The 18,422-nt window shown below is 41.5% G+C and overlaps 1 long non-coding RNA gene across 1 annotated transcript; it reads left to right on the top strand.

The window, feature by feature from the left end:
- Positions 1–12,203: 12,203 nt before the first annotated feature.
- On the top strand, positions 12,204–17,679 carry LOC147580735 (uncharacterized). Its single transcript, XR_015250761.1, has 2 exons — positions 12,204–12,439; positions 17,429–17,679. It is a non-coding gene; the product is annotated as an uncharacterized LOC147580735 (long non-coding RNA).
- Positions 17,680–18,422: the final 743 nt, after the last annotated feature.

The following is an 18,422-nucleotide window of genomic DNA, read 5'->3' as shown; positions in this document are numbered from 1 at the left end:
CCGGCAACGTACTATTTTTTAACTTCAAATGTAAATGTGACTTTTTCCCATGATCCTCTTTTTGTTTTCATTTTTTTTTTTTATTTAAAAGGATGATTTACACTGAAGAGTAAGAGAAAAGAAAGAGATTTCTAGGGGCGCCTGGGTGGCGCAGTCGGTTAAGCGTCCGACTTAAGCCAGGTCACGATCTCGCGGTCTGGGAGTTCGAGCCCCGCATCAGGCTCTGGGCTGATGGCTCAGAGCCTGGAGCCTGTTTCCGATTCTGTGTCTCCCTCTCTCTCTGCCCCTCCCCCGTTCATGCTCTGCCTCTCTCTGTCCCAAAAATAAATAAATGTTGAAAAAACAAATTTAAAAAAAAAATAAATAAATAAAAATAAATAAATAAATAAATAAATAAATAAATAAATAAATAAATAAATAAAAGAAAGAGATTTCTAAAATATAGCCTCTGGGATCACGTTAATTTTATGTGTTGAGAATAACCTAATTGGTTTTCTCATTGCTGAAGCAGAAGGTTTTGAACAGCCGCCAGGGTATTTCAACTCAAATCCAGCTACAACCTTCAGGAAGTTATGAGTCAGGAAGACAAACTTAGGTAAATGTCCCTATAACCATTTTAATTGGGTGCAACAGAAAAACGCCTATATCGATTTCCTTGTGAAAGATGGTCTGGTCCAGTCTCATAGGAGGTAAACTTGATGTTTAGTAAACCCTCCAGTTTGGGGGGTGAACAAAAAAACCCTTATGGATAATTTATACCTAAACTAATATTTAAAAGGTATATTTAAGGGGCGTGTGGGTGGCTCAGTCAGTTAAGCATCCGACTCCGGCTCAGGTCATGATCTCGTGGTTCATGAGTTCGAGCCCCACATCGGGCTCTGTGCTGACAGCTCAGAGCCCGGAGCCCGCTTCGGATTCTGTGTCTCCCTCTCTCTCTCTCTGCCCCCTCCCCAGCTCGCGCTCTGCCTCTCTCTCTCAAAAATGGATAAACATTAAAAAAAAGTTTAAAAAAATAAAAGGTGTGTTTAAAATATTTCACATATGTTGAAAGTACTACACGTTGTAAGATTCTTATTTATGTTAGATCAAAAGTGATTGTGCAATCACAGTAACAAGAATAGAACTTATCGCAGTGTTGCTATAGCGACTACCAGTAATTTATGACTGAGCCTATTTCTGTGTGTTACTCCACTGCTAGTAAACAGCTAGTATTTGAAGTCGTAGTTACACGGTAAATACTGCATTTTAAAGCTGTGCGGTGCTTTGGGGTGTCAGCAGATAGATCGCTTTGCCCCCACATAACCTGTAGACACCACACCTTTTTCTAGAGCATCTTGGGTCAGGAAAGGGCATTATTTTAAAGCAAACTGTGGGAGATGACCGTTATGGTCTCTCTGTGTCACTTGTATTTGCTGCCTCCCCCCCTTTCTTTTAAATTACCTAAGCAATGTGGAATTACAAACACTGAAAAAGCTAAGACGCAAAAAAAAAAAAAAAAAAAGAAAAGAAAAGAAAAGAAAAGAAAAAAACCCACCAGGAAACCAACGTGCTTCCCTCCAGCTAAGAAACTGCTGGGAGCATTTTGCTGTATGTATTTCAACACGTTTTTCCTGGCAAAAGTGGACTCGTGCTACACAAACTCTTTTGCAACTTGCTTTTTTTCACTCAACAACTTCTCATTCTCATTCGTAAACACATCTACTTCCGCGCTGTCGTTCTTAATGATGCAACACTGTATGGTTTTCCTCTTAGGTTTCTAAGGGTTCCCGTAGCTAAAGACGGGAAGAACGCATGCTCAGTCTCTGTTTTTAAAAGGTGGAGAAGTCAAACATCTTGAACATTTCCCCTGTGAAGACGACACAGTCTGAACACCTTGCAGGGCAGAAACTGCCCTGCTGGTTTCCCTGGCTCGCGCTCTGTTCCACGCCCTTCCCCGCAGGATGGTCAGTGCAAAAGAACACAAGATCAGATGCAGCCAGTTTTACAGACCCACCTTCAGACTCCACTCCCGACTTCGCCTCATCACAGATGCTGTTCAGCACACGGAGACCTCAAGTCTGCTTCAAAAGCCCGTGTGCTAAAGAGAAAACAAGACTGACAATTACATCTTATATCCGAGTTGGCTTTTCGTGGATCAGGAATAGAGATGAGCTGTATTTGCAAAGTGTTGTGGACAGAAGAGTGTTTGCAGCTAAGGGTCTGAAACTTTTTCTCTCATCATTCAGAACCAAGAAATTAGTCTTAAAAATAAAGCGACTGGCTATTTTAAGCACAGAATGCATTCATTCCAAACAGTAAGGTCATGAAAGCTGTACTTCAACTCCTACGAATTTCTAGTAATTAACACATAAATTTTCTCTCTGTGTCACACAACTCAATCCCTAAAGCAAACACAGTGTATCGTCTAAAATGCATATGAAAACAATTCATTCTTTTTCCTTGCTTAAAACAAACAGCAATGCTCACATGCTAAGTGGGAGAAAGACGGTAGGGAGATTTGTTCACCAACCCTCCAGACTGGTTTATGCCAGTGATTTTTGAAAGGGCGGGCCTACGCGGCTGGCCGACTCCATCTTGCTCTGTGTCCTTCACCTAGACCACGCCTCCTCCCCTTGAGTAACCTCCCTCTCACCCATTCAAACTTCCTGATCAAAACCCGCCCAGCGACCTGCGTAACAGGACTCTGACCCTTCCCCAGCCAATCGGCCGAGGCCACGCCCCTTCCCCAGCCAATCGGCTGCCCCTAGACCCCTATAAAACCTTTGTGCTTTTGAAACTCGCTCTCTCTCCCTGGTATCTGCGTCGGTGCAGGTAGGGGACTGAGCTCAGCTAGCTCGAAAAAAGGCTCTTTTGCTTTTGCATCGGACTCGGCTCCCTGGTGGTCTTTGGGGATCACGAATTCTGGGCATAACAATTTTCAGGGTGTGCCCCTTCCCCACCTTGTAATAAAGGCAAGTTCTCAGGTCCCACCCCAGCCCTTCTGTATCAGATGGTGGGGCCCAACGTTCTGGGTTTGCTCAAGCCTTCCAGGTAGTTCTGATTCTCACCGAAGTCTGCCCTGTTCTTTCACTCCCTTGTAGGCACTCAGTTCAGGCCACTTTCCAGCAGGCTCAAGGACCCCTACCCTCTAGCATCGAGTTAAATACTTAGCAAGTCAGGGGCGCCTGGCTGGCTCAGTCGGTGAAGCGTCTGGCTCTTGGTTTCCGCTCAGGTCATGATCTCACGGTTTGTGAGTTTGAGCCCCACGTGGGGCTGCGCACTGTCAGTGTGGGGCTTGCTTGGGATTCTCTTTCTCCCTCTTTCTCTGGCCCTCTCCCACTTGTACTCTCTCTCTCTCTCAAAATAAATAAATAAACTTGAAAACAATACTTACCAAGTCAGTGATACTTCTTCTAAAACCTATTAATGCCATTTGTACTGGTTATTATATTTAATTTTTAATAGCTTCTCTATTTTAAATAAAAATAGTCTAATAAATAAATAAAAATAAAAATGGTCTGTAAAGGAATAGATAAGATTGTAAAAAAAACTTCAAAGGTTCTATGCTCACATCATTTCATAAAATGTACAAATTGCACCCTCTAATTAAAACACCTAAAACTTTGGCTCTAGATAATGCATGACAGGTGTGGTTCATGTTAAGAATTCCAATCATGCTTTGTTGGTGTTATGCCAAAATATTTTCAATGAAAATTTATGTAACTGTTTTAAGTTAAAATAAACTGCTTACCGTATATATGCAGTTTCTTAAGACTTTCTGTCAAATTGACTATTTTTTATTAACTAATAATCTTTCAGACCTGACTGCATCTATTATATTTTATTTTTTTAAGTTTTTTAATTTGTTTTGGTGGGGGGAGGGGAGCAGGGGAGGGGCAGAGAGAGAGGGAGAGAAAGAATCCCAAATAGGCTCCACACTGTCAGTGCAGAGCCCGATGCGGTGCTTGGACTCACGAACCAGGAGATAATGACCTGAGCTGAGATCAAGAGTCAGTGGGGCGCCTGGGTGGCGCAGTCGGTTAAGCGTCCGACTTCAGCCAGGTCACGATCTCGCGGTCCATGAGTTCGAGCCCCGTGTCGGGCTCTGGGCTGATGGCTCAGAGCCTGGAGCCTGTTTCCGATTCTGTGTCTCCCTCTCTCTGACCCTCCCCCATTCATGCTCTGTCTCTCTCTGTCCCAAAAATAAATAAACGTTGAAAAAAAAAAAATTAAAAAAAAAAAAAGAGTCAGACACTTAACCAACTGAGCCACCCAGGCACCCCTACATCTATTACATTTTGAAGGAATTAGGATCAAAACTTTTTTTAATATTTTTTTTATTTAAAATCAGTTCATTCTCGCATGCCATTCAAAATTGCTGAAAATATTTTTGCTGAAAATATTTAAGGGGATTTGCGTTTCCAAAAAAGCTGGAAGAGACTGCTATTAATTAATTAATTCATCCCTGTTATAGGAGGTTTGGGTTAGTTTCAATTTCTCACTTTTATAGGTTATTATGAATGATTCTGCAGTCAACATACAAATGCTAGTTTATGAAACTAGTCTTGAATGCCTTCAGTTTTATCTCCTAAGCTCTATAACATGGAAATGTTTGTTTTGCATCTTGTGTCTCCCATTGCAGAAAACTTGGCGATGCAGGAAATTGCCATTTGGACAGAAATACCGTGGCACTGACTGAGTGCTTGATTAGTTCAGATGGCTTGGAACCATTTGGGTAACTCTCCTAGGAGGGACACTTATTCCTTTATCCCTCCACATTGCTGTGACCTGTGCGGTTTACATGCTGGAAATCTGGACCAGAAAAAACAATCGAATTGAGCGCCAGCTGCAGCAGCCAAGGTAGAGAAGTTCGTGTGGACTTGAGTCCTCGGCCCATGGGGAACAATTGCTGGCCTGCGAATCGGTTGCTAGAAAGACTAACATCTCCAATGTGACGTGCTGTAGGGCGAAAAGGAAGAAAGTGAAGCCCTGGGCAGATGGCCTTGGAGTATTGGCTTGGCTGAAACATTACATTCCACTGTCTGTAATATAAAACTCAGAGGTTAAATATGGTCCATTCATTGGCAATTTCATGCTGCTCAGCCTGATAAAAGTCTGCTATTTCATATGCTCAAGGGGCATAGCAGGGTGTGCACAATATTTCCAGCTCAGTGGGGGACACCAGGACCTTCATGGTGCCCCCTGGAACCTCCCAACAACCAGCCAGCTTGAGCCCTCCCACATCTCCAGTATAGCCCCACATCACCTCAACAAGATCAGTGAATACTTTTCAATATGCTTCTCCTCTTTCTTCATCTGTTCTTTTTTTTAAATTATTTTTTAAAGTTTACATCCAAATCAGTTAGCATATGGTGCAACAATGATTTCAGGAGTAGATTCCTTAATGCCCCTTACCCATTTAGCCCATCCCCCCTCCCACAACTCCCATAACCCTCAGTTTGTTCTCCATATTTATGAGTCTCTTCTGTTTTGTCCCCCTCCCTGTTTTTACATTTTTGTTTCCCTTCCCTTATGTTCATGTGTTTTGTCTCTTAAAGTCCTCATATGAGTGAAGCCATATGATTTTTGTTTTTCTCTGACTGACTAAGTTCACTTAGCAGAACACCCTCCAGTTCCATCCACGTAGTTGCAAATGGCAAGATTTCATTCTTTTTGATTGCCAAGCAATACTCCATTATGTATATATACCACATCTTCTTTATCCATTCATCCATCGATGGACATTTGGGCTCTTTCCATACTTTGGCTATTGTTGATAGTGCTGCTATAGACATGGGGGTGCCTGTGTCCCTTCGAAACACCACACCTGTATCCCTTGGCTAAATGCCTAGTAGTGCAATTGCTGGGTCATAGGGTAGTTTTAGTTTTAGTTTTTTGAGGAACCTCCACACTGTTTCCCAGAGTGGCTGCACCAGTTTGCATTCCCACCAACAGTGCAAGAGGGTTCCCGTTTCTCCACATCCTCACCAGCAACTGCTGTTTCCTGAGTTGTTAATGTTAGCCACTCTGACCACTGTGAGGTGGTATTTCCCTGATGATGAGTGATGTTGAGCATTTTTTCATCTGGTTGGCCATCTGGATGTCTTCTTTGGAGAAGTGTCTATTCATGTCTTTTGCCCATTTCTTCACTGGATTGTTTGTTTTTTGGGTGTTGAGTTTGAGAAGTTCTTTATAGATTTTAGATCCTAACCCTTTATCTGATATGTCATTTTCTAATATCTCCTCCCATTCTGTCAATTGCCTTTTAGTTTTGCTGATTGTTTCCTTTTCTGTGCAGAAGATTTTTATTTTGATGAGGTTCCAGTAGTTCATTTTTGCATTTGTTTTCCTTGCCTCCAGAGATGTGTTGAGTAAGAAGTTGCTGCGGCCAAGATCAAAGAGGTTTTTGCCTACTTCCTCCTCGAGGATTTTGATGGCTTCCTGTCTTACATTGAGGTCTTTCATCCATTTTGAGTTTATTTTTGTGTCTGGTGTAAGAAAGTGGTCTAGGTTCATTCTTCTGCATATCGCTGCCATTTTCCCAGCACCACTTGCTAAAGAGACTGTATTTATTCCATTGAATATTCTTTCCTGCTTTGTCAAAGATTAGTTGGCCATATGTCTGTGGGTCGATTTCTGGGTTCTCTATTCTATTCCATTGATCTGAGTGTCTGTTTTTGTGCCAGGACCATATTGTCTTGATGATTACAGCTTTGTAGTATAGCTTGAAGTCTGGGATTGTGATGCCTCCTGGTTTGGTTTTCTTTTTCAAGATTGCTTTGGCTAAGAACGTCTTTTCTGGTTCCATACAAATTTTAGGATTATTTGTTCTAGCTCCGTGAGGAATGCTGGTGTTATTTTGATAGGGATTGCATTGAATATGTAGATTGCTTTGGATAGTATCGACATTTTAACAATATTTGTTCTTCCTATCCAGGAGCATGGAATCTTTTTCCATCATTTTGGGTCTTCTTCAATTTCTTTCATAAGCTTTCTATAGTTTTCAGTGTATAGATTTTTCACCTCTTTGATTAGATTTATTCCTAGGTATTTTATGGGTTTTGGTGCAACTGTAAATGGGATCGATTCCTTGATTTCTTTTTCTGTCGCTTCATTGTTGGTGTATAGGAATGCAACCAATTTCTGTGTGTTGATTTTATATCCTGCAACTTTGCTGAATTCATGAATCAATTCCAGCAGTTTGGTGGTGGAATCTTTTGGGTTTTCCATATAGAGTATCATGTCATTTGCGAGGAGTGAAGGTTTGACCTCCTCCTGGCCAATTTGGATGCCTTTTATTTCTTTGTATTGTCTGATTGCAGAGACTAAGACTCCCAATACTAGGTTGAATAACAGTGGCAAGAGTGGACATCCCTGTTTTGTTCCTGACCTTAGGGGGAAAGGTCTCAGTTTTTCCCCATTGAGGATGATATTAGCATTGGGTCATTCATATATGGCTTTTATGATGTCTAGGTATGCTCCTTCTATCCCTACTTTCTTGAGGGTTTTTATCAAGAAAGGATGCTGTATTTTGTCAAATGCTTTCTCTGCATCTATTGAGAGAATCATATGGTTCTTGTCCTTTCTTTTATTGATGTGATGAATCATGTTAATTGTTTTGCAGATATTGAACCAGCCATGCATCCCAGATATAAATCCCACTTGGTCGTGGTGAATAATTTTTTTAATGTATTGTTGGATCCGGTTGGCTAATATCTTGTTGAGGATTTTTGCATCCATGTTCATCAGGGAAATTGGTCTATAGTTCTCCTTTTTAGTGGGGTCTCTGTCTGGTTTTGGAATCAAGGTAATGCTGGCTTCATAGAAAGAGTTTGGAAGTTTTCCTTCCACTTCTATATTTTAGAACATCTTCAAGAGAATAGGTGTTAACTCTTCCTTAAATGTTTGGTAGAATTCCCCTGGAAAGCCATCTGGCTCTGGACTCTTGTTTTTTGGCAGATTTTTGATTACTAATTCAATTTCCTTACTGTTATGGGTCTGTTCAAATTTTCTATTTCTTCTGTTTCAGTTTTGGTAGTGTATATGTTTCTAGGAATTTGTCCATTTCTTCCAGATTTCCCATTTTATTGGCATGTAATTGCTCATAATATTCTCTTATTATTGTTTTTATTTCTGCTGTGTTGGTTGTGATCTCTCCTCTTTCATTCTAGATTTTATGTCTTTGCGCCCTTTCCTTTTCCTTTTTGATCAAACTGGCTAGTGGTTTATCCATTTTGTTAATTCTTTCAAAGAACCAGCTTCTGGTTTCATTAATCTGTTCTACAGTTTTTTTTGGTTTTGAAAGCATTTAATTTCTGCTCTAATCTTTATTATTTCCTGTCTTCTGCTGGTTTGGGGTTTTATTTGCTGTTCTTTTTCCAGCTCCTTAAGGCATAAGGGTAGGTTGTGTATCTGAGATCTTTCTTCCTTTTTAAGAAGGCCTGGATCGCTATATACTTTCCTCTTATCACCGCCTCTGCTGTGTCCCAGAGGTTTTAGGTTGTGGTGTTATCATTTTCATTGACTTCCATATACTTTTTAATTTCCTCTTTAACTTCTTGGTTAGCCCATTCATTCTTTAATAGAATGCTCTTCAGTCTCCAAGTATTTGTTACCTTTCCAAATTTTTTCTTGTGGTTGATTTCGAGTTTCACAGAGTTGTGGTCTGAAAATATGCATGGTATGATCTCGATCTCTTTGTACTTACTTTGGGCTGATTTGTGTCCCAGTATATGGTCTATCCTGGAGAACATTCCATGTGCACTGGAGAAGAATGTATATTCTACTGCTTTAGGATGAAATGTTCTGAATATATCTGTTAAGTCCATCTGGTCCAGTGTGTCATTCAAAGCCATTGTTTCCTTTTGATTTTTTGATTAGATGATCTGTCCATTGTTGTCAGTGGGGTGTTGAAGTCTCCTATTATGGCATTACTATTGATGAGTTTCTTTATGTTTGTGATTAATTGATTTATATATTTGGGTGCTCTCACATATGGCACGTAGGTGTTTACAATTGTTACGTCTTCTTGGTGGATAGACCCCTTGAGTATGATATAATGCCCTTCTGCATCTCTTCATACAGTCTTTATTTTAAAGTCTAGAGTCTGATAGAAGTATGGCTACTCCAGCTTTCTTTTGTTGACCATTAGCATGATAGATGGTTCTCCATCCCCTTATTTTCATTCTGAAGGTGTCTAGGTCTAAAGTGATCTCTTGTAAACAGCATATAGATGGATCTTGTTTTCTTATCCATTCTGTTACCTTATGTCTTTTGATTGGAGCATTGAGTCCATTGATGTTTAGAGTGAGTCCTGAAAGATATGAGTTTATTGCCATTATGATGCTTGTAGAGTTGGAGTTTCTGGTGGTGTTCTCTGGTCCTTTCTAATCTTTGTTGCTTTTGGTATATATATGCATATATATGTATGTATATATATATTTTTAGTCTTTTCTCCCCTCAGAGAGTCCCCTTAAAATTTCTTTTAAAAAAATTTTTTTTTTCAACGTGTATTTATTTTTGGGACAGAGAGAGACAGAGCATGAATGGGGGAGGGTCAGAGAGAGGGAGACACAGAATCGGAAACAGGCTCCAGGCTCTGAGCCATCAGCCCAGAGCCCGACGCGGGGCTCAAACTCACGGACCGCGAGATCGTGACCTGGCTGAAGTCGGACGCTTAACTGACTGCACCACCCAGGTGCCCCAACAGGGCTGGTTTAGTGGTCACAAACTCCTTTAATTTTTGTTTGTCTGGGAAACTTTATCTCTCCTTCTATTTTGAATGACAGACTTGCTGGATAAAGAATTCTTGGCTGCATATTTTTCTGATTCAGCACACTGAATATATCCTGCCACTCCTTTCTGGCCTGCCAAGTTTCTGTGGATAGGTCTGCTGCAAACCTGATCTGTATTCCCTTGTATGTTAGGGACTTTTTTTCCCTTGCTGCTTTCATGATTCTCTCCTTGCTTGAGTATTTTGTGAATTTGACTATGATATGCCTTGTTGATGGTCGGTTTTTGTTGAATCTAATGGGGGTCCTCTGCGCTTCCTGGATTTTGATGTCTCTGTCTTTCCCCAGGTTAGGAAAGTTTTCCACATAACCCTTCTACCCCTTTTTCTCTCTCTTTATCTTCTGGGTCCCCTATGATTCTGATGTTGTTCCTTTTTAATGAGTCACTGATTTCTCTAATTCTTAAAATTTTTTCAATGTTTATTTATTTTTGACAGAGAGACAGAGCGTGAGTAGGGAAGGGGCAGAGAGAGAGGGAGACACAGCATCCAAAGCAGGCTCCAGGCTCTGAGCTGTCAGCACAGAGCCCGACGCGGGGCTCGAACTCACAAACCATGAGATCATGGTGACCTGGGCTGAAGTCGGACACTTAACCGGCTGAGCCATTCAGGCGCCCCTGATTTCTCTAATTCTTAAATTATGCTCTTGTGCCTTCATCTCCCTCTTTTTTTCCGCTTCATTATTCTCTATACGTGTGTCCTCTCTATCGCTGATTCTCTGTTCTGCCTCATCCATCCTTGCCGCCACTGCATCCATCCATGATTGCAGCTCAGTTAGAGCATTTTTTATTTCACCCTGACGAGTTTTTCCTTCTTTTATCTCTGCAGAAAAGGATTCTAATCTATTTTCGACTCGAGCTAGTATTCTTATTATTGTGATTCTAAATTCTGGTTCAGACATCTTGCTTGTATCTGTGTTGCTTAAATCCCTGGCTGTCGTTTCTTCGTGCTCTTTCTTTTGGGGTGAACGCCTTCGTTTTGTTATTTTGAAGGGAGAAAAGGAGTTAATGAGGTAGAATAATTAAAATTAAAAAAGAATTAAAATTTTAAAAAATTAAAATTAAAAAATTAAACACACAAATCTAATAAATGATGCTAGATCTTAGGTGTGTTTTTGGTCTGGGTGTTGAAAATGGCTTGACAGATTAGAGAAAAAAAGGGGGGGAGGAAATTGTTTGAGAGTTTGAAAAAATGAATACACTGAAGTAGACTACAATGAGATGATGGGAGTAAAATAGAATTTGAGAAAATTTACACAAAAGTAAAGAATATAGTAGAAAAAAATTAAAGAAAAATATTTTTAATAAAAATTAAATATAAAAATGAAGTTTTCTCTTTCTGTATTCAAGAAAAAGGAAAGAAATGAAAAAAAAGAAAAAAAAGAAATCGCTTGAAAATTTGAAAAAGTGAGTACAATGTAGAAGACTAAAATAAAATGATGGAAGTAAAATAGAATTTGAAAGAATTTACATAAAAGCAAAAAATATAGAAAAAAATAAATAAAAATATTTCTAATAGAAATTGAAAGTAAAAATGAAGTTTTTCTCTTTCTGCATTCAAGCAAAAGAAAAGAAATGAAAATGAGAAAAAAGAAAAAGAAATCATTTGAAAATTTGAAAAGGTGAATACACTGAAGTAGACTAAAATAAAATGATGGAAGTAAGAATTTGAAAAAAATTACACAAAAGTAAAAAATATAGTAAAAAAATTAAATAAAAATATTTTTAATAAAAATTGAAAATAAAAATGAATTTTTTCTCTTTCTGTATTCAAGAAAAAGAAAAGTAGTGTAAAAGAAAAAAAGAAAGAAAATTGAATAGATGGACCTGCTAACAGATTGAAATAGGGCTGAAATTACTTCGCTTTCCCCTAGAAGTCAGATTATGTAGCGCTTTATAGTCCATAAACTAAGCTGGCGGTGAGACTTGTGTTCTTGAAGAGCGAGGTTGGCCCAGTTGGGCGGGGTTCAGTGTAATGGCTCCATTCTCCACTAGATGGCACCCCTAGCCTACTGGGGCGGATAGTTGCGGTGCTCATAGGTGGGTATGTGCATGGTGGGAGCGGTGAAAATGGGTCCACCCAGCTACCCAGTCTCTAGCACTGGAACTCTGTTCTCCCCAATCAGCAATCGCGCACCTGTCCTCTGTCTTCAGCTCACATCCACTCCCCGCTTTCTCACTCTCCATGACCAGGCCCCGGGCACCTCTCTCCCGAGTCTTGTCTCAGATGGGGCTGTTTTCCCGGCCCCTTACTTCTGAAGGCCTGTGGCTTTGACCCGTTCTGCCCCTCTGCGGGAGGGTCTCACCGAGCAATGGTCAAATGCTGGCTGCATGCAGGAATGCTTGCTGGACCCTGCTGCAGCCGGTGCCCCGAGACTGCGGCCAGGTGCCAGCCTGCCCCAGCAAAAGTTTGCAAGATAGTGTAGCTGCAGCTTTTCAGGAATTATGGAAAATCACAACACACATCTGGCACCAGGCTTCACCCTTAAGGACCTTGTTCCAGCACCAGCGAATGTGGCTGTTTTCTGGGGTCTGCTGGGACCAGGTGACCTCAACAGTCTCTACCAAATGTCCTTCCAGCAGTGGAACTGCTTTTCCCCGTGTGGCCTGAGAACCTCCCGGACCCCACTCTGTTCCTGGGGATTCGCTCTTCCCACCAGAGCACTGCCAGGTATCGAGCTGCGGAGTTGCAGCCTTTGCACTCTCCTTGTTTACAGTCTTAATGGAATTTAGACCCTCTCCTTTCTCTTTTCTCCCTTTTTAGTTTAGTCCCTGCGGCTATTTCCAATTTTCCACTTTCTCTCCAGCTGCTTTTGGGGGGGGGTGCTTTTCCCGTATTCTACCCGCACCCCCCCCCCAGAGGCTCCATCCTCTCTCTGCCTGCAAAAGCAGCTCCCTGCCCTCCGTGACTTCTCGCTCCCCAAGTTCACCTCTCTGCACCACGTACCTGCTGAATTCTGTGGTTCAGGTGGTGTAGATTGTTGTGTTAATCCTCCAATCAGCTTTCTAGGTGTGTAGGATGGTTTAGTGTTGGTCTGGCTATATTTCATGGATGTGAGACACACAAAAAACTTCCATGCTGTTTCGCCATCTTGGCTCCTCCCCCGTTCTTCATCTGTTCTTAAGCTGAATGTCTAAGAATGGTTTTAGTTACTACTCCTTCTAACTCCCAGGGTTGTTTTGTTTGTGTGTGTGTGTGTGTGTGTGTGTGTGTGTTTTTGAGATAATTTAGTACTTTTGATTTAATGTACAGAATCTGTATACTTATATACAGATTCTCAGATATAGATATATCACAGATGTAAATATCTCAAGTTTCATTGCCCATGATGGTTTCCTGTCATCTTCTTGCCTTATCTTCATGTCTCTTTAGGTTTGTGATCTGATGAGAACATTTGCTTGAGAAAATTCCTCCTTTGGGGCCACTTAAGTGATACAGTCTCTGAATTCATGCATACCCTCAAGTTTCTTTGACGTGTGAAATGGGATGTCTTGGTCGGGTATAGGATTGTGGCTTGTAGTTCTTTTCTCTGAGAAGTCTGTAGATCTGAACCTACCGTCTTTCATTTTCTAGCATGACATATGAGAAGTCCATGGCCAGTCTGATTCTTTTCCTTTGGGAAGTGATTTTGTCTTTTTGTCTGAAGATTTTATGTTTTTCTTTTTTTTTTGAATTCAGGAATTTTATTGGCATTTTTCTAGGTGTGTGTCTTTTTTCATACACACAGTCTAGAAATCAGTATTCTCTTTCAGTCTATAGGCCACCAATATTTGTTTAACTTACAGAAATGTTCTTTTATTATTTTTTAAAGTATTGCCTCTTTTTCTAGAGCTCCATTATAGAATTAGGTGTTTAGGCCTGTCCTCCAACTCTCTTATCTATCTATCTATCTATCTATCTATCTATCTATCCCCCTCCCCCTTGTCATTGAGATATTTCTTGGACTTGCCTTCTTAAGTACACTAATTTGGGTCTTAACGGAAAATTTGTATTTATCTTTAGAATTGCTTAATTGCTAAATTATGTTTTGTTTTTTTTTTTTTTGTTTTTTTTTTTTAGCTTCAGCATTTCTTGTCCCTGTTGCCAATGATTCCCTCAATGTGATGTTATTTTCCCCCTACTAAATTGTTGTCTGTCTTCTCCAGCAGCTTCATTTCCTTGGGCATGTATTCTATTTGTTACAACTTGTCATTCTGTCTTTGACTGCAGACCATCCTTAGGTGGGATTTGTTGTTGCCATCACTCTTATTGGATGTCCAATGGGAGCACCCAGGTAAGATTGTTTAAATACCCTGGGAGGCAGCAGTGACAGGAAGAGGGAAGAAAACCAGTTTCCATTCTAGGGAGTTCACGGGTAGAAGTCAGGCCACAACCCCCAATGTTGTATGTACATGGGGGAGAGTTCCCTGACGCTGGTCTCCGTGTACCTTACCAATCTCATGGGCAAAGAGGGATCAGTTAATCCTATTAACTTTTTAACGTTATAGAACCCTAGTAGCCAGGCATGCTTTGTTAGCTCAGATGGTGATCATCACAACTGGCTCCCTTTATCTCCAAAAGCTTCATCCTTCCCAGTATCTACCACTGTCAAATGTCTGGTCTCCAGGCAATCGTCCTGCCCTTGGGAGAGACAGTCCTATTCTAGTTCTCTCTGCCACAGTCCAACAAAACCTAAGACCTTGCCTTCCTCCAGCTTGCTACGGACTCCAATAGCTGTTTGGCTTAGAAAACCCATAGACATGAGGGTAGGAGTAAAGGGAGAGAAATGAACACAGTTAGGTGGCTCTGTTCCCCAAATGTTTCTGCATCCTCTGACAGATCTTGTATTTTTGTATTCGTTTTTTCTTATTCTTTGATGACAGAGAATCTCTCACTCACAAATGTAGTTTGACTTTTCCCAAATGCCTCTTTAATATATGCCAAAATGGATATGGTGTTTCTCTCCTCTGCCCTACTAATGGAACGAACTATACCAGCATCGTTGCCAATACCGACCAATACTCCCACTCCTGGAGTAAACCCCTAGCCAAGTCATTTCATAGTTAGGATGCTTTCAACTAAAAATTATAAAAATCCAAGCTAGCACCATTTTAAACACTAAAGAAATGTATCGATGTATCTTGCAAAACTGTTATACGCCAGCACAACCACAATATTGACATTGATACAGGCAAGATATAGGATATTTCCATCAGCACAAGCATCCTTTGTACTGCTCTTAATTTTTTAAATTTTTTTTTAATTTTTTTTTCAACATTTATTTATTTTTGGGACAGAGAGAGACAGAGCATGAACGGGGGAGGGGCAGAGAGAGAGGGAGACACAGAATCGGAAACAGGCTCCAGGCTCTGAGCCATCAGCCCAGAGCCCGATGCGGGGCTCGAACTCCCGGACCGCGAGATCGTGACCTGGCTGAAGTCGGACGCTTAACCGACTGTGCCACCCAGGCGCCCCAATTTTTTAAATTTTTAATTGTGGTAAACACACACACATAATATAAACCTTACTATCTCAACATTTTTGAGTGTACAGCTTAATATGTTAAGCATGTTCACATGGCTGGGCAACTAGCTTCACTCTTGAGTTCTACTTACTCCAATCTTTGGCAAATATTAAACATTTACTTTTCACCTGGACCTGTACTAGACTCAATGGCAGGGTGGGTATATCATCAGTAATGTTTAAAATGGGGTTGCTGATTACAGAAAATGTTAACAAACTAGGGTGGGGTGGGGTAGGGGGAAATACATTTACACGTGAAAAAATAAAATGGCTACTGCATGTCCCAAAGGCCAAATTGTAGAATAGACAACTTCTGTCTCATCCTTGCCTCCTTTTCTTTTATCCCTTTGTGTGCCTGGGCTTCCCTTTTATGACCTTCCTCTTTCTTTTATCTCTTCTCTAGATATTTCAGAAACCAAACTCTGTGAAATTTATTACCTCTGGTGAAATGCCAAAGTGATTATCTAATTAATCAGAGTGCCCGAAGGACTTTTCCGTTTTTCTGCACCTGTCATGAAACTTACTAAAATCACGTGGAAGGCTTTCCTTAGAGGCTTCATCCGTATAGCCATTTGCTTTGGTCTGTGTCCAGCAGGTGGCGCTGAAGGATAGTTAATTGAAGCCATTATGCCTCTCAATAGTACCCTAAATATCTACTGGGTTTTAGAGCATTTTGGCTTATTCTACTTGATTGCATAATAATCAAAATCTTGGATAGTCTATCCCTTGACTCTTTCACTCCTGGATTTCCAACATTCTTTTTGCCCTAATTCTTGGCAATTTCAATATCTGCGTGGATACCCTTCCCACATCTTGACTTCTCAGTTCCTTGACTTCCTTGTATCCTTGATCCCTTCCCATTAAACAACCTAGGACATTTTCCTTTGGGCTTCTTTTCTTTCTTACCTACATCATGGTTGGTGATATCCAGTCCAGTGGCTTCAAATACCACTTACATGCAGATGACTGTTGACCTTCTATCCAACACCAATGTCTTCTCTAAGACCAGGCTCCACCTGAGTGTCTCATCAGCATCTCAACTTAACATGTTCCAAATAAGAGCTTCTCTCTGCTTCCCTCACAGCCCTTCGCCTCTCAATGAATGGCATCTCCACCTCCATGGCTTGGGCCCCAAACCTTGACGTCACGTTTGACTTCTCTCTGTCTCTCCCATTTTCTGTCCCATACTTTTGCAGACCCTGTTGGCTCTTCTTTCAGAATATATCCAGAGTATGACCACTTCTCACCATCTGTGTACCACGTCCCTCTCCAAGCCAGAGCCACCTCTCATGGGGACGGCTGTCATGACCTTCCAATTCATCCCCCAGCCCCTGCCTTGTCTCCTTCCCATCTATTCTGAAGACAGCAGCCAGCGTGACTCTGTTAAAACATAAAAGAGATCCTACCCTTTTTCTTTTCTTTTTTTTTTTAATAAAGTGTATTTATTTCGGGGAGAGAGAACACGCAAGTAGGACAGAGAGAGGGTGACAGAGAATTCCAAGCAGGCTCTACGCTGCCAGCACAGAGCCCCAGGTGGGCTCGAACTCATGAACCGTGAGATCATGACCCTAGTGGAAATCACGAGTTGGGTGCTTAACAGACCGGACCACCCACGCACATCCCCCCCATCCTTTTCCTAATTGACATTGCCAAGAATTCCCATCTCACACCCAATAAAAGCCCAAGTCATTACAATGGCCTGCAAAGCCATATACAAGGATGCCCCCACCCTACACCAAGCTCTCTGGACCTCATCTTCTAGTACGTTCCCCACTCACTCTGCTCCAGTCTCACTAGCACCTCTCAGTTCCTCAGCACCCCAGGCCTGGTCCCATCTCAGACCAGTTGTGTCTCTTTCCTCTGCCCAGAAGGATCCTCCTCCAGCAGTAGCAGGGCCCCTCGGCCACCCTCTCCCCACCAATGAGGTTCTTCCCTGAACCCTTGGTGGAAAATCACAGGCTGGCTACCCTCATAATTCTCTAGCCTGCTTCTAGCTTTCTTCTTCTCCATAATGATTTCAGCACACACACACACACACACACACACACACCATACACATACAGATACCCATCTGCTTTCTTGCCTGTCTCTTACATGGAGTGTAAGGTCCATGTGGGCTGAGACTTGTGTCTGCTTTGTTCACTGTTGTCTCCCCAGGGCCGACAGGAGCGCCAGGCACAGGACCAGCCCTCCATACAAGCTTGCTGAATGACCAGTGAACAGATAATTATTCTGGACCACATTAGTGGTCGAATCCCAGAATGTGTCTGGACACACAAATAAATACCACCTACCACTCGTGACCGACAGTACTTTGCCCTTCCGAAGTACAAGCTCAGGCAGATCTGCAAGTCCTTTCAAGGTCAAGACTTTCCTGAAAGGAAAGATTAAAACTCAGAACAAACCAACTCACATGTCTTTGTAAATCATTTCCCAACAAATGCTCTGCCCACAGTTCCCTTTCCTGGGGCCAGCTATCATCTGAAGGTATAACTCCTAACGGCATAATTCTGCAAAGCTGAACACAGTGGCATGTTTTATAAAATACCAGCCAGCGACAGAAAAATATCCTCATCCTTACAATCATCTATAAATGCAGGGTTCCCACCCCCCCCCCCAGCCCAGCCAGTATTTTAGAAACCTGAGAATAGATGACTGTAATTCATTTTGTTTGAATGACACTAAATTTCTTCTGTGGCCACTTAAGTGTCTTTAAGCCCTAAGATACTGGCATTAATCTTACTAAAAGGAAGAACCTTGGATCTCTATCCTCCAAATGGCAGTGTGTCCTACATTTCAAATGTGAAGGGTGTTACCAAGTCGTTTCTCTGACTGTTTGTCACTGAGATAATTGCAGTTATATTTGCTCAGAAGAGTGAGACCACACCCAAACTCTCTTTAGTACTGATGAGACTTGAAATGCTAACACCTTTCTGGAATGCGGAGTAAGGATTAAGGAAAGTGGCATTAATTCCCGGGTAGAGAAGACAATGGTCTCAGGAAATTCTTTCAGGAACTCTACATGTTTTCCATAACGTCCAGCCTTGAAAACATTTTCCGGGTCCTTCTGATACGCCCACCCCCCCATCTCATGAGTGAATCTGTCTTTTCATTTTTAGTATTTTCAGGCCTTAAGGGAAAAGTCACCCGC

The sequence above is a fragment of the Puma concolor genome, chromosome B2, assembly GCF_028749965.1.
Source record: "Puma concolor isolate L17-30 chromosome B2, mPumCon1.1.hap2, whole genome shotgun sequence".
Taxonomy (NCBI): Eukaryota; Metazoa; Chordata; class Mammalia; order Carnivora; family Felidae; genus Puma; species Puma concolor.
The sequence above is the reverse complement of the archived record's forward strand: the minus strand, read 5'-3'. Positions and strand labels throughout refer to the sequence as shown.